The sequence below is a fragment of the Chlorocebus sabaeus genome, chromosome 5, assembly GCF_047675955.1.
Source record: "Chlorocebus sabaeus isolate Y175 chromosome 5, mChlSab1.0.hap1, whole genome shotgun sequence".
NCBI classification, from domain to species: Eukaryota; Metazoa; Chordata; class Mammalia; order Primates; family Cercopithecidae; genus Chlorocebus; species Chlorocebus sabaeus.
Genome location: NC_132908.1, coordinates 68,923,423 through 68,938,332, shown reverse-complemented (window position 1 = coordinate 68,938,332; position 14,910 = coordinate 68,923,423). Strand labels below are relative to the sequence as shown.

Here is a 14,910-nt window from a genome sequence, read left to right as displayed (position 1 = left end):
AGCAACACAGGAGCACAGCATTTCAATGTTTTTTTTTTTTTGAGACGGAATCTTACTCTGTTGCCCAGGCTGGAGTGCAGTGGCAAGTTCTTGGTTCACTGCAACCTCAGCCTCCCAGGTTCAAGCAATTCTCCTGCCTCAGCCTCCCGAGTAGCTGGGATTACAGGCGCCCGCCACCACATCTGGCTTTTTTTGTATTTCTAGTAGAGACAGGGTGTCACCATGTTGGTCAGGCTGGTCTCAAACTCCTAACCTCAGGTAATCCACTTACCTCGGCCTGCCAAAGTGCTGGGATTACAGGCGTGAGCCACTGTGCCCAGCTGACAGCATGACTTTAAGAGCACTTTCCCCAATCAGTGTTTTAACAATTAAAATGAAAATTGTGTATAACAATTTTTCTAGTAATTCTTTGTTCTTCTTTTAGTCATTAAAAGAGGTTAAGCGTTGCTTATATTTAATTTTATTTTCTATTTTTATTAACTCTTTTTGTGCTCTAACTGCCTTGGTTTGTGATACTTCCCATGTCAAGATTTGTGAATTCTGTACTTTCATTTTCCTTCCCCCAGATCATCAGTGAAGTGGTTGTGTGATGCCAAAGTGGGCATGGGTCCTCACGAATGCAGTGGACACTGTCTCCCACCTAAATATAAGGGACCAATGTTTGTCACTGCTCTTTGTTTATGGTCCTTGAGCCAATTTTCAATCTATGTGACCATGCACATATTCTACCCAATTTGAATTAATTTTGCAAGTGGAAATTCATGGAGTAGTGTATCAAATGCTTTAGTAAAATCCATACATATTACCTCTAGTGCATTCCCTTCATCCATTAATCTTGTAATGCGATTTAAAAGAGTGATCACATTTGTCTGGAATGATTTGTCCTTTATCCATCCCCAAAGCTGCCTCCTGCTCTTGGCTCTATTATCCTCTCCATCCTTTCAGTTTTTCCCTCTTCACATCTGATTCATTATACTGTTAGACACAGGATTTATATTTTAACAGATGATAATTACTGGTAACACCTTTCTTTCTGTTTAGAAAATATTTAAGGTTTTCAAGTAATCTTTAAAATGTGGATTATTGAAAATGTCTACTGACTGTTAAATTTGCAAGCAAATTGCTTTAATACAATCTCTTTACTTCAAGCGATGATTCTGAAAACATTTTCCCAGGCCTTATTTTCTTTTAAAATAAGTTTTGTTATGAACCATAAAACAGTATTTAAGCTGTCTTTCCTGTTCTGCTTGTTTGAATTATTTTTTCCAGCCTCCTATTTCCCCTTCTGCCTGGGAAAGATGTGTACAGTATTATGTAAATTAAGGGTGGTAATCAGTATAAAATTATTGCTATAATACTAATATATCCACTATGAATGACTACATTTAATTGCAAAAAAATCTTAGCAAATGTTTCTCTATATGTATTAGATCAATTTGCCTGTCTTCTAAACATACTTCTAAACTTTTAGTTTGGGGTAGATTCTTTTTCTGAAGAGCTCAAATGTTATATACCAAATCAGTAAATTTAGGGTAATAGCTAATTCAAAATATAAGATGTTTTCAAAAGAGGAGAGAGAGCAGGAATGAAAGGAACAATATAACATAAGAAAAGAATGATAAAATCAGAGAAGCAGGTATGTAACAGGTAAAAGAGCACTCAATAAGTTGTGGAACTTTAGAATCCTAAGTACAGTTAAGGTGCTGTGGGGCTTCCTTTCAAAAGATGTAGAGGCTCAAATACAGACTAATTCTTTGAGATCAGTTCCTTGACCCACAGTTCCAATGCAAGTGACTTCTCATCTGTCATCATAATCATTGTCCAGCTTTTCTTCTGTGTACAACCAACACTCCATTTAGGAAAGTTAGTGGGAAGGAGGACACAGAATACTGCTTTTCAACTTGCTGCTCGGTAGGTAAAGGGTGGCGAATGCTGAACCAAGGCCCACAAGGATATTTTAGCATCTGCTCCTTGGTTACCTACCAAAGACCCTGATAAGATACCGCTTACAGAATACATGCAGTGAGAACGGGTCAGTGCCTTATAAAATGATGAGGTGAAATAAACTTCATTCAAGTCAAGATCTTAGAACTTTATATTAAATCAGATTCAATTTAGTAACTTAAATTTGTGAGGGTGACTAGTATATTTCAATAGGATAGTCTGTAGGGGTTTATTGAATACCATTGAAATGCTAATTAAAGACTTGGTTGAACCTGTACTCATACATTAGAACACTGAATAGAAGACCGCTATTAGACAATAAAAATGGTTATAAATTTTTTCCAATTTTATCTCCATGTGGATCTCTACCTTCTTCCTCCTATAATAAACACGTTCATTGTAGAGCAAAAATCAACTTGTACCCAAGAAATATGCAGCCTCACATTGATATGTGATGTCCATTCATTTGGGTAGGAATGGCAAGTATTTATTACTGGGAAAGAAGAGACGCATACAAAATTAAGTGAATATGCATGAATAAGTCCCAATGCTTATACGACATTAATAGGAAGAAGTTATGTCTGAAAATGTATCTTGCTGTGTACAAGCATCTATGTTTATTCTACATAAAGCATCTGTGCTGAGGACTTAGGAGGGTTTTATTACTAGTGTTCTATTTTTTAAGGAAATATTAATAATCATTTTCAAATACATAGAGTTCTAGGGAGAATATATACATTATGTATGTGCCTTAAAATTAAATCATGTTTCCTGGCTTTTAATATTTGAATGATAACCTAGATGACAGGTTGATAGGTGCAGCAAACCACCATGGTACATGTATACCTATGTAACAAATCTGCATGTTCTGCACATGTATCCCAGAACTTAAAGTATAAAGAAAATTTGAATGATAAAGCCCTAAATAGCTTAGGGTGTGAAGAAAGCCTTTTATCTTCATGTCTCTGCTGCCCCTTTTCCTCATCTGTACTAATGAGAACCTAAAAGAAACAGGTCTGAAATTGGGATATTATTATTATTAGATCAGTAGTACGGGATTGTGATTCCTTAGGAGGCTGAAAATTGAGAGCTGCGCTGAAAGGGAAGTAGAAGAGGTACACATAGTCATCTCTACTCCCTGAAATATGAAGATCCCATTGATAGGAAATTTGACTCAAGGAAACATTCAAGCTACTAACTTGAATTTTCTATTTTAAAGATCATAGTTTATGATCTATGGCTACCTTATCTTTGAATTTTCCTTCCTCCTCCCTTTTAATGTCTAGTGAGCCCCTGCTATATGCCAGATATTGGGCTACATGGTGGTAATATAAAGCCTCACAAGCCACGGTCCATGCCTCAGGAATGTGTGCTCCTGTAGGAGGGACAAACAAGCACATTGAAGCAGAGCCAGTGGTGTACTAAGTGGTAGGCTGGAGAGGTTGTGGAGTGCTCTTGGGACACAGAAGAGTGGCAGCTAACTCTGTCTAGGTGCAGGTTGGTGAAGTTCTTTAGAAGAAATGATATAGTTTTGAAAATAAGTAGGAACTAGCTAGAGTAGGGGTTCTTAACCTGTCATCCACTGATAGCCAAGGATAGGGTTCAATGTGTTTATGAATGTTAGATGGGAAAAAAATCCACCTTTATTTTCATTAATATTGAACTACAGTTTACCATTTCCTTCTATTACAAATGTAGAAAACTGGCCAGCTATGCTGCTGCTGCTGTCACTATGGCCCATTACAAATCTGCCAACTCGAAGTGTGAGCCGTTCCGGAGGTACTTGGAGAAGTCAGGTGTGCTGGACACGCTGACCAAGGTGTTGGTATGAAGAACCAGAGAAACCTAACAGTGCTTTGGATTTCTTAAAGCATCACTTAGCAGCTGCTACTCCAGAAAATCCAGAAATAGAGCTGCTTCACCTAGAACTGGTCAAAATGAAAGAGAAATATAAAGCTACTGTAGAAAAAAATAAAAAAACTGAAAGCACAGCTTGCTCAGTACGAACCACCTCAGGAGGAGAAGTGTGCTGAATAGGATTTTTCCCAGTTGAAAAGACATGGAAAAACGGTTTTGTATGACTTGAATACTTTGTATAGTGTGTAATCTTTTCTGAATGGATGCTACAGAACTCTTTTAATATGTTTAATTCACCTATCACACTCTGTTATAAACACACAGAATCATCAATAAAAACTCAATATAACTTTCTTTGGGTCTTAAAGCAGGAGAATCCAAAGTAAATCCCGAAAAAAAACTAAACACAGCCATCTAACTCCATACCTTAAAAGCCATTCTGTTCATTAGTCTGATTAGGAATGACGGCACTGGTTGTATTTTAGCCAAGGCAGCTCAGCATGGAGCTATTCCTCGGTGTAGTTCAGGACATGAACATAGGTACAGTCATTCTTCGAAGGTGACGCAGTTGTGTACATTCCCTATAGGCAGTTGGAGAGATCCGTGTGGCATAAGATGCTTTTGTACGGGTTCCATGAATCTTCTGCTCTTGTTTGTGTAACATGGAACAAATAACTCTTCTTTGCCACCACTTTGCCTTAGATAATTGTGTGTGTGTGCCAGTTTGAACTCTGATATCACATTTTCCTTCTATGCAATCATGCCTTGTTTGATAATCTTGCATTGCTTTGCTCTGAGCTTTAGTGGGTCCTAGCTGCACACTGACCTTTCTGTGCTGTTTTTCAATTTGCCTAATAACAGCAGTTACCCTGATTGTAATTTATGTAACTTTAAACAGGATCACACTGTACCCCCTGCCTGCCTTATTTGCTTATTGAGCATAGAACAGAGGCAATATACAACTCTGGGTTCACACACAAGCTGGGATGAGAAGAGGAATGAGCCATATATTGTGGAAAATCATAGTTTGTAGGTATAATTATATAGCGCTTGTTTCCCTCAAAGTATTTTTCTAGGCCTGAATTCATTTTATCTTCATTATCCCTGTGAAGTAGGTGGGGACAAGTATGAGGGGAAGTTGGGTGCTGAATTTTTAGGCCAAAGACTGATGTTAATACAAATCACTCACTAACTGTAGAGCCTTGGGCATATCAGTGAACTGCTCTGAGATTTACTGTCTCCATCTGTTTAATGAAAAGAATATCCGTGATGCTTACCTCACAGGGCTGTTGTGAGGGTCAAATGAGAATGTATGTGAAAGATACATAAATGGTAAAGCACTATATTCTTGTTTGTTAGTCTTTTTTCCTTTCTTTGGGTAGGCCTACAGTCGGATGTTTTATTTTATTAATCACTTATTTTCCTTATTGATAGACCATCATTTTATAGACGTATTCCTATTTCATGTATTCTCTCCCTGTTGTTAGAGAACCTATCTTTGTTTTTGGTCAAAACACACATAGAAAACAAAATGATCCAATGAAAACTGGTTTAACTAGCAAAAGCCTTTGCACCTGTTGGAAACTATGACCAAGCCAATTATAACGGCATTTAAATCAGTCATGTTAGTAGGAATGTGGCAAAGACTGGTACCTCTTCTAGTCACAAGTTCGCTCTTGGAGGGGGGCCAGATACTATTGGAAGAACATTCGCTTGAATAGATTTCTCTTTTACCAATTTGAGTGCCTCCTACATGGGCAGCAGTAGACTAAGTGCCGGGTGTGATAAAGAGGAATGACTTAATTATGAGACATGTATATAATCAAATACAGTGTGGGTTAGGACCTGTGACAAACCGTTATAATAAAACATGACCCCATGAGGGTTTTGGAAGAGAGAGAGACTTGGCTTCTTTAGTTGGTATGACAGTTTCTTGGTAGATACAGGTCGAAATTTTTTTTTTGTGGCATCCAATCCTCATGTGCCTTTTACTCATTGGATTAATATTAATATTTCTGTCAGTAAGCCAGGTGACTGTGACTCTCTTTTGTGCCATCCTTTTTGAACAGAATGGCAACATGTGGGTTGGATAATCACACTTCTAGGTGAAACTGACTTGCTTAAACTGCTGTACCAGTTAGTTTAATCTATTTAAACTATTTAAGAATTCAGGATCAGTGTAGCCTACAGAGGTCCTCTTCAGCATTTCTGTCAAGGATTTGGATGAAGACAATATACAAGAAGATGCTTGATGGAAGAGAAAATGGATTCCATCAGTTAAGCTCCTGCTATGCTTCAGCTGCTTTGTCTATAAAATATTGACTTCACATCTTGCCTACCTCACAAGGTTGTTGTAAGAATCAAATTAAATATAATGGATGTAAAAGTGAAAAAAATAAATGTAGAAAACAAACTACAGTAATATTAACATACTGGTGACAACATCACCAATAGAAACCATAGCTATTTTCATATCTCATTCATATCAGATATTGTAGATATTTCAAAATATCCCTTACACTCATCACTGCTTTAAAATTATAGTAGTAGAACCACCACTGAACTTTATTAATGTATTAACAGAGACTATACATATTATCATACAAAATATTGGTGTTTATATTTGGTTTTAATATTTTGATAGCAGAATTTCAATATAAATTGATTTTCTTTGTAATTCTACATGCTTTATTCTTTATTTTATGTAGTTAAAAGCATTATACTAAGAAAGGTACATAGGCTTTAGGTATATAGCAGATTGGCAGTGGGGTCCATAACACAGTGAGGGTCAAGAACCCCTGAATGGGGAAGAGGTTGAGGAAGGGGTGCTAGTTATTCCAGGAAGAGGAAAAGCTTCATGGATGTTTCAAATTATACATAATGTGTCTTTAAGGCAAATGTTGATCGGCATGAAGACAAAATATGTACCTAACTGTTTTGTGAAACATAGTGAGGCATATATACTTCCCATGTTTTCACAGGAACATGTTGCCGGGGAGCAAAATCATTAAGCATATTAATAGCTCACCTAGAATTTCTGAAGCTGACAATAAAGGTCTATCATGACATCAGACTCTGCAGCAGGTTGTGCTGTGATAAAAGCCCAAGAAAAATGCCTGAAATACTTATTTGCTACCTTTTCTTGTGTGGTTAGAATGCTAAGGATCATCTAAGAGCAACCAACATTTGCCTTACATGCATTGTAATGGTTATAATAGGTGCTGGAAATACAGAGTATGCCAAAAAGTTATCAAACATTAACAGAAGCAGCAGTAGCTGTGGAAAGAGTACTTGACCAGGAGTCCTTAGCTTCAGGCCACAGCTTCAAGTCTGACACTAATATCTGTGTCACCTTGTGCATGTTTTATTATTGGTAAAATGAAGATAATGACTTCTGCTCTAACTTATCTTGTAAATTTGCTCTAAAGATCAAATGAGTATGTCAAGATGCTTAGAAAGGTTTGAAACATAATACATATGTTATTAATATGGAAATAAAGGTGAAATATCAATATTATAACATTTTATGTTTTGAATATAGAAATAAAGTGAAATTTTGTATCCTTGTATTATAAAATATATTGAAGAGGAAACCTTTTAGACATAGTATTTTAAAGACCTCTATATGTACAAAATATAAAATGTAAATGTAGCATATGAAATATCTATAACATAAGAGTTAAATTCTTATAAGACTGTAGACAATGCAACGTGTTATCTTAAGTCTTAGATAACTCCATAATAAAATCACTTTCTTATGGCTGGCAACAAGCTTTCAAATATGACCTGTAGCATAAGACAGCAGTGAATTTATGTATGTGCTATTTAGATTTAGTGGCACTAAGATCACAAGGACATACACATTTAATTAGTGGAGTACACTCAATTCTAAAATTTAAATCACTTTCTCCAAATAAGCTGGTTCTTCACAGGAATCATGCAAGCAAATGTTGACAAATATTGCAAATAATGGGAGAAAGACACAAATCTTAGGATTTTTCTTCCTAAAAATATCTGTTCTTATTAAGATGCTTTTCATTATAACTTGGCAGAGCAGGATTTAAGTATCAATCTGAGTCTTCCATTCTCTAGGTCAATGTTGAAAGTTTATTTCTACAGTAAAACACATGTTTCACATTCTTGGTGTTGCCATATAAATCAAACAAAGAGAACTGCATTCCAATTCTCTCCATTATTACAGAAGCATACAACTTACTAACCAGAACATTCTTCCATTTTTAGTTTGAAGTGTTTTTCAACTTCAAGTATGCTTGGAAAATTATTAAGCCAAGGCTATTGTGATTATATCTGTTAGACTTTTATTCTATATAAATTATCTAAGCCAAATGGAGTCCAAAATACTGACCCTTGAGTGCCAGTTAGAATAGTCCCTAATCCTCGATCACGTGCTAAAAGAGACAAATGAGCTAGATTTGAGTTTGAAAACTACCACCTCTGAATAAAAAGAAAAACAATGAAGCTGGATATGCATTTGGGAAAGACACAGTTAACGCAAATGGTAGAGAAATGTGGAACACTATTCTAAACTGCTCGTGTTCACTGCTTCCCGAGTACAGACACTTGCACCAAGATACAGAGACACACACTTATAAACTCACACATATGGATCAGAATGACTAAGCATTTTTAAATGAGGAGAAGCAAAACCCAGTAGATTCTCCCCGACAATCTGTAGAGTGCACACACACCCACTACCACACACCCTTGACCAGTGTAAGATCCAGAAGTGCTTAAACAATTTTGTAGGCATAAATGACAAATTAATGAAACCTGCCGAAGACAGACACATGAAGACACGCTGTTCAAGATATAAGCATTGAAGCAAGGCAGACACCTGAGAAAAACAGTCAGAAGTTCCCAAACTGAAAATATTGTATCCTGGACATTCAAGTAGATGAATGATTCAGGGTGAACAGATTTGTATCGTGGGGCCAGGGCAGATGATGGGTTTAGGCATCACAGTGGTCCCTAAAGATCATTCCCCCTAGCGTCCAAATTTCTAAAAATTAAAGCTTAATGGTTCCAATTCTTTATAAGATTGTCCTTTCAGGGGGGAAACATTGATCAGTGGTCTCAGTCTTGCTAGCTGGCTTCAAGGACTCTGCCCCCACCAGTTCCTCAGCATCCTTTCTTTTTCCATTCTCTTGAAGAAGGGATGCTCTGTTCATTTCACGTGAGCTTAGATTTATGAGGTGCTGAGAAACAAGAGTATGGGGCCCTTCAAGTTGTACTCCCAGATGTAATACTACAAGTGAGTCAACACAGGATCTTAGCATTGGCTAACATGTTTGTGCTACAAAGCTTGTTTGTTACTGGATCCAAATGGATGCCCCAGTCAAAGCAAAAACAAAGCAACAACTCAAAAAAGTCTTCCCTCATTGCCCCCAAAATAGCCCATTCCTTTCTGAGTCCAGGCTCCTGAATGCATATGAAACTGTGTAGCCTTGACTGGGGGGATCGGCACTCCCTCCTCAGCTGGAGGCTGCATTCAGAAAGAATGGATTTTTTCCAGCTCTGATAGTCTGAGATATTGTGCCTGTCACTCAGAGGCTGAGCAAAATAGGGTTCAAAACAGAGAACAGAGATGTATAAACAGATGCAAGACAGTGAGAAGAGTGTACTGAGTAGGGAGACGAAAGAGATCGGTATCAAGCCTTATCCTGGGATGGGCCACTCTCTCTGTTCCTGTAAAAAGCTCCTAGGCTATTTTAATGATAAATATTTATATCTATGGAAGCAAATTCAGAAGGATTTATATCCCAGGGGAATGCAGATCAATAGATCTAAGCAAACCTCATCTCCAGGCTGACCACTTAACACTGTTATCACCAATTAGGGCTGCTTGGCCCTCTGGGAGGGTGTCAGTTCCCCTCTTCTCCTGCATGGGTCCACCCCATTCTTGGCCCCAAGAGGAAATCAATAACAGGATGCAGGGATCGATACACAGGACATCTGCTTGGCTGCAGTGGCTCACCTTAGGATCGGAGTTTGGTTAGCCCTTGTCTATCCCGCAAGCCCCTATTCCTTCCCCTAACCCCTCCATCCTTCCAGATCTGCTGGAGCATTCCAATTTTGATCTTTAGCTCACTCACTGAAATCGGCCCAGATGCTGCTGACTCTCTTGAGCAAGACATAAAGACTTGGTTAACATTTGCCTTACTTTCCAAAAGTAAAGAAACTTACCTGACCTCAAGGATTGAGTCAGAGTTGATTTCCCGCTTCATGGCCCGGGGCATGCTTTCTGCTGCTGACTGTCTGGCCACCAAGTACTGTGGGAGCAATTGGAGCTGGCTGGGTTACTGTTCCAGGTTTGCCTGCGTCTCCCTATGCTTGGTTTGCAGTTGATAGATCCTCTGCTCCTGAAGCATCCAGCTATTGACCCGCCCAGGGAAAGAAAGAAAAAAATGGAAAAAAAAATCAATTAATACTAACCGGCTTAACAAAACCCTGCATAGCACAGGCCTGGAGCATACAGGGTAGGAGTTGGGATGGTCTCAGTGGCAACAATGAGTGTAGGGACAGGCTCAGCCAGCTAGAAAACCTGATGTTCCAGGGACAGGAAGCCAATATGGTAGGCGTGATCACACACGCACACATATTCTCTCTCTCTCTCTCTCTCTCTCTCTCAGCAGCTTGGTCTGACATGCCCTAGTCTGAGAGCAAAGAGGACAGTGCAGGTACGTGTTCATTGTGAACTGGTGGAGGGCGACACATTCACCAAAACAGAAGAGGGGCTGCAACCAAACTTATAGAGCCAGTGGATATTTTTGTTTTCTGGGGTTTTTTTTGGGGGGGGGCAGGGGTGGAAGAGGAGGAGACATTGTTTTGTTCTGAAAAGATAATACCATTTACGTGTCGCAGGAGAGTTCCTGAGGCATTTCTTCGTGCATCTCCCTATCCCACCACCATATACAGACACACATGAAGCTCTTTTAAGGGGAGCAAGAAAATTGGGGAGCACCATACCTCAGCTGCTAGGCCCTCTCTCTTCTGCAGGAGCTGGCTTTGAAGGCTCGGGATTTTTGCATCTCCCTGTTCCAGCTGTAAAGAGTTTACATAGGGAGGGAGCAAGGAAGGATCATGAATGTCAACCAATGAGCAATTAGCATGACAAGACTAAAGTATTGATCCACTAAAGCTCCCTGCACTGCTGTAGCCCCAGAGGTAGAGCGGCTCTCCTGTCACTAACTCTGATGGTGCATTTCAGAAGCCTGTATTGTAGGACTGGCTACTTTTTGTATCCCCAATCCCCTTCTCAGGGCAGGGGAGGATGGCACCTTCAGGCTGCCCATCTGCAGCTATCATAGTAGTCTCCATCCCTGGGCAGAAAGCTGCAGAGAAGAGCATAAAGAATGTAAAGATTTTGGCTGTCCTACTTTATTCATTTTTTTAAAATGCAGCTCCCTCCCGATGGCACCAGGCATTTCTATGTATTGATTGGAAAAGGGCTAGGGCGAAATCCTGGCCTGACAGCTGGGGCTGGAACTAGTGTGGTTTTCCATTCTGCATGGTCAGGGGCAAAGTGACTTTCACAGTACCAACTTCTGGCCAATCCAAATACACACTTACTGTGCACATAGTACTCATTTTAGTCAGTAAGGGTCAAGAAGGGAGAGGGAAAGATGTTATTTCACCGACAACTTTATTCCTAGGTGTAAGGCTATCATACATCGAAAGAGAAAATGAAGGAATTTTCAACTTAGCAGACATGGTGTTCAAATGACACTAGCTAGGTGAAATATTACCTCTCTAAGGTTCTTCATTCTCGTCATTGATTCCCTCCTTTGTTACTCTCAGCTATAGGCACACTAACCTTTCATCATGTTTTCTACTTTTTCCCCATCCATCCCATGCCTTCACACATTTATTTCTTAAGTTGCTTTCCTAATTTCTTTTCATACACTTCTTTAAAGACCCCCTAGCATTCCATCTCCTTCCTGAAATCTCCCAAGCAGTGGTAATTATGCATTCCTGTGTGAGCTTCTACCTGTGCCAAAAACTTCTCTAGCAGTGGGATATCATAATGAACAATATGTTATGGTCAATACACTTAAAGATATGGTCATTATACTTAAAGATATGGTTATTATGGTCATTATATTTAAAGAGCTTACAGACTAAATGAATCATGAGCCATTCACTGACAGCAAAACCATCCATCCACCCAACTACCCAACCAACCAGCCAGCCACCTATTCATTGATACATTCAATTTGTGCTTATCAAGAACTTCCTATTACCAGGAACTACTCTTTGCTAAAAATAGGATGGTGTGGCAGAGACTTGAGTACCTGCCGATAACCATTTTCTCCTCTTCTTCCCAGGCTCACAGATAATCTGTATTTCCCAGCTCTTTTACAATGGGGCCTTATGACTGAGCTCTGGCCAATGGAATGTAGGTGAGACAGAGGCATGCCTGGGCTGGCTTATAAAAACCTTCCTCATGGCCCTTCCTTCTCCTCCCTTCCAATATGACCCTTGATGGTGACACACCTGGGTCTTTGGGGATCCAGTTGGAGAAGACTGCCCTGACCCACTTTGGACTATGGGGAAAGGAATCCAATTTTAATGTTGTTAAACAGCTGAGATTTTAGGATTGTTTATGTTAGTGTGAATATAGAAGCTAACATTATTTTTACTGACTAACAAAAATACAAAGCAAAAACAGATATGGCCCCTGCCTTCACAGAGCCTGAAGCCCAGTGGGTGAAAGAGATATTAATAAAATAACTACAAATAAAAGTAAAAACACAACTGTGATAAGTATAATAAAGGATAGGTATCTGAGGCAACAAACATGAGCCAGAGGAAACTCAACCTAGACAACCGCCACGATGCAATGATGTTGAGATATGAAGGGTGAATACTGAGAGAACACAGGGGTGTTCCACTAAGAAGGAACAGAACGTGGGAAGTTGATATGGTAAGGAGGAGTAAGGTATAGTCCAGAAACCAAAAAACCCCAGTATGAGTAGAACACAGAGAATGAGAAGGATATGATGCAATATGAGACTAGAGAAAGAGGTATGGACCCATCCATTCAAGGCCTTATAGATTATAGATTTCAGTGTCTGTCCTAAGATCACTGGGGAGCCATTCAAGAGTTTTATGCACGGTTGGTAACAAAATCTTGTATTGTAGAAAGGTCTCTTTGGCTGCAAGCATGAAGAATGAATTGGTAGCTCCATTTCCAGCCATATGGTGGGTAGGCCGGATAACTCAAAAACCCTTCCACCAGAAAGTTATTTTGAATAAAATAGAACACACATTCTTTTAAGTATAGGGCTAAGCTTGCAAGTAGAAAATTCCCCAAATGCCAGGTACAAAGAGGGAACTGAAACAAAATCAGTAAGCTGTGGGACGTGTATCTGCCTTGAGGAGAACTGCCCAGACTCAGTGACTACAGGGATTAGGTTTTAGTATTCACATAGGGACAAGGGTCCATGAAAACTAGCAAGGGGAAACTGAATCCTCACATAAAACTAGACCCTTAAAAAGATGGCCTAAGAGGAAAAAAATCCATCTATTATCACAATAGTGCTTGTCTTTTCATGGTGCATAGGAAGGAAACAAATGTCCTTTGAGAATCTATGACTATGCTTTACAAGGTAAGGGGATTTACAGTTACTATCTACCAAGTTGAGAAACCTCTAAGCTGAAAAATTAAAATCAAACTTAGTCTCAGGCCAGGAATATCCCTGTGGCATTTGGCAGGAGCAAACCCAAAATGCTCTGGAGAGCCACACTTTCACAAAGGGCACCTAGAATTCCTGTAAATAAAGCCCTGGTGAGGATGTACCCACACATTACAAAACTAAAGACCAAGAGTGAATGTAGATAAAGTAAATAGCAGATTTATACCTTTGAGAACTTCAGGTGATAGAACAATCTGGTAGAGACTGCAAATAAGTATGCTTAAAATGATTAAAGACATAAAGGAAAGTGTCATGCAAAAATAGCAAAGCATTTTGAAGGAAAAAAAGAGAATAAACTAGAGGAGGATAAAAGTCATGCATTCAGATCAAGAATGCAACTTTAGACCGGGCATGGTGGCTCACACCTGTAACTCCAGCACTTTGGGAGGCCAAGGTGGGAGGATCACCTGAGACTAGGAATTTGAGACCAGCCTAGGCAACATAGTGAGACCCTATCTCTAAAAAAAAAAAAAAAAACAAAAATTAGCTGGGTTTGGTGGTGTACCTCTGTAGTCCTGGCTACTCAGGAGGCTGAGAGGGGAGGAGTGCTTGAGCCTAAGAGGTGGCAATTGCTGTGGGCTATGATCATGCCACTGCACTCCAGCCTGGGTGACAGAGTGAGACCCCCATCTCAAAAAGAATGTAACTTCTTCCCAAATGTGCGGGACTCTTGGTATGATATCAGGATTTAGGAAGCAATCATACTTTTTTCTTTTCTCTCTTTCTGTTAAATATGTTATTGATATGGGACAAATCTCTCGCTTGCTCTGTCAGTGACATCAAATATATAAGGGCATAATGATGGCTCCAAAGCAAGAAACATTTTCCATATTTAAAACTGATGATCAGCTCATAAGATATTCTCTCTGTTGTGGTTGTTGAAATGTCTCATAAAGGAAAATATCATCTCAGTGTGATTTATTTGCTTCTTTGCACTGTTCAGCTCAATGTTCTCTCTCCAGCTGGGCACAAATTGAGGACACTGGCCTTTTCAACAGTGGACAAAAAGCCATAATGGGAGGGAGGTGGCAAGCATCAAAGGAAAGCTCAAAATAAGGAAGTCTCGTTATTTTACCAGAAACTACTTTTTCTTGTTACTGTTTCAAAAATTATTCCCATGTCTCACAAAATAACTGAGAATAAGTAATGTACTAACCTCAAGAGGTTACCCAGTCAGCCTGAGCTGGTGCTCTGGATGAACCAAATCCTAGCATATTTCTTTATAGACCCAGGCTAAAGTTGTAGTGAGGGTTTTCGGTAGTGGAGAGACTTAGATGGAACTAGATGATTCCAAGCTCAGCTGGAATCAGGTCAATTTCACTCACTTCTGTCTTGTGAGACATTTATCACCATCACCATCATCATTATCTTTTATTGAAGTTCAACTATCTGC

At 39.3% G+C, this 14,910-nt stretch overlaps 1 pseudogene; it reads left to right on the top strand.

The window, feature by feature from the left end:
* The first annotated feature begins 3,676 nt into the window (after window positions 1-3,676).
* Window positions 3,677-4,229, top strand: LOC140711753 (c-Myc-binding protein pseudogene; annotated as a pseudogene).
* The last annotated feature ends 10,681 nt before the right edge of the window (window positions 4,230-14,910 follow it).